The sequence below is a fragment of the Schistocerca cancellata genome, chromosome 3 (assembly GCF_023864275.1).
Source record: "Schistocerca cancellata isolate TAMUIC-IGC-003103 chromosome 3, iqSchCanc2.1, whole genome shotgun sequence".
In the NCBI taxonomy this organism is placed as follows: domain Eukaryota; kingdom Metazoa; phylum Arthropoda; class Insecta; order Orthoptera; family Acrididae; genus Schistocerca; species Schistocerca cancellata.
In genome coordinates, this window is record NC_064628.1 from 413,369,911 (window position 1) to 413,372,410 (window position 2,500).

Below are 2,500 nucleotides of genomic sequence, written 5' to 3' on the forward strand. Positions count from 1 at the left end.
GGCACAGAAACAATGGCAGGAATGAATCACACAGGTCTGCCGCTCCCTTGCCGCAACCACAGACGCGGCGCGCCTCCAGTCACGAGCGAAAAGCGCATAAGCGCATCCTGACGAGACATAACTGCTGTGACATACTGAAGCTGCCTCAGACATTCACTTACAATGATCACTACCAACGAACCTCGGGCCCCCCCCCCCCCAACACACTCTCTTACCACGTTGTGTACTGTAATCCAACCCATTTTGCACCTTAACCTAACCAAATTCGTAACGCAATGTAACGCAATTTGTACCGCAATGTAACGCAATTTGTACCGCAATGTAACGCAATTTGTACCGCAATGTAACGCAATTTGTGCCTTAACCTAACCCAAGTTGTGCCTTAACCTAACCCAAGTTGTGCCTTAACCTAACCCAAGTTGTGCCTTAACCTAACCCAAGTTGTGCCTTAACCTAACCCAAGTTGTGCCTTAACCTAACCCAAGTTGTGCCTTAACCTAACCCAAGTTGTGCCTTAACCTAACCCAAGTTGTGCCTTAACCTAACCCAAGTTGTGCCTTAACCTAACCCAAGTTGTGCCTTAACCTAACCCACGTTGTGCCTTAACCTAACCCACGTTGTGCCTTAACCTAACCCACGTTGTGCCTTAACCTAACCCACGTTGTGCCTTAACCTAACCCACGTTGTGCCTTAACCTAACCCACGTTGTGCCTTAACCTAACCCACGTTGTGCCTTAACCTAACCCACGTTGTGCCTTAACCTAACCCACGTTGTGCCTTAACCTAACCCACGTTGTGCCTTAACCTAACCCACGTTGTGCCTTAACCTAACCCACGTTGTGCCTTAACCTAACCCACGTTGTGCCTTAACCTAACCCACGTTGTGCCTTAACCTAACCCACGTTGTGCCTTAACCTAACCCACGTTGTGCCTTAACCTAACCCACGTTGTGCCTTAACCTAACCCACGTTGTGCCTTAACCTAACCCACGTTGTGCCTTAACCTAACCCACGTTGTGCCTTAACCTGCTCTGTAATTGGCATATGACACGTTACATTAATCTAGTGTTGTCTAACCACAACCCTCTGAATATAGTTCGCTACTCGCACCGCCCACCCTCTTGTGTATCGTTTCATGTTCAACACTTCGCAAGTGTTGCTTACTTTTTACATGCTCCCGCTGTACACTGTAATGTGGACGACTGCAGGATGTACATGCCCCCCCCCCTCCCCCCTGCCTTCGCACGCTGGTCGTTCAGGTGCTTGCGTGTTCAATGCCCTTCGCAGCTGTTCACTGGCATTCGCATGTCGAAGCGCTCAGTCTACGTCGTGGTACGGCCTGTGTCCACTGTCCGCTGATGTCGTAAGCTTAACCCTCACATTGTACTGCACATAGGTCCGTATGTACTGAATGATACGCTGTGGCACATGTGTGACCGTACAACGACTGCGCCCAACAACAGCGAACCATACGGTCCAAATGTTGTGCACTCAGCCACGTGCCGTCTCCCCATAACAGCTACATTGCAGTGTGGTACGCCATAGAGACGTGTGGGAGTAACGGACGCCCTGGATGGCGATCAGCATGAGCCGTCTGTTGATGTAGTGGCGCGTGTATTCAAACGTAGTCGTCTCTTCTCACACAGTGTGATAGCATGGTGCACCGCGTTCCACATCTGCGACATGGTACAGATGCTGGTTGACAGTCGGTCTCGTAATGGACATCGCATACGTAGGGGGGCCACCTCCCACGTGTTCTCTAGTCGTGCACATTTTGTTGCGTGTATGTGGGCAGACGTAGTGTGTCGTGACACCTAACAGACAGGTATGCAATAATCGTTGCATTTGCAAAGTGGGATGGACGTCTACGTTTGCTGGTGACGTTACGCAAATGAACAACTGGTAAACCCATTGTGGTGCGGTAGTTGTTGCTGGAGGTAAATCAGTAAGGGCAAATCTGTGTGTGAAGCGATACGCGGCGGTGGCTGGGTGGGACCGTCCCCGGCCGGTGAGGGGGGGCCGCCCGGCGTGCTGGCCGCGCGGTGCGTGGGCGCACGCGCTACAGCCGGCTGGTGGGGGCGCCCAGTGGCAGGCGCGCCGGCCGACGGACGCGGCAGGCGGCGCAGCTGCGCGCCGGGGCACCCTGCGCGCGGCGCCGGGCGGCCAAAGTGGGTCCTCGCGGGCCCGGTGCGAAGCGCGGTGGACATCTGCAGTGTGCTGGTCCGACTGAGGACTGTGTGCGTTGAGGATGCGCCGCCGCCCGGCACTCGGCGCCGCGACGCCGTCTGCTGCTCGGTCGCCCCAGCGGTTCTCGCTGGTGGTTTGTATCGCAGTTGTGCAGACGTGTTGGCACGTGCGCTGTGCTGGGAGAGTTCGCTTCGGCACCCACGTGGGGCCTTTGCCCTTCTGTGGCGCTGGCGTTGGAGCTGCCGGTCACCGTAGGTGGCGCGTGTTGTCTCCCGCCGGCAATGCCACGACAGCACGCTCCCGGGCCTCTGTCG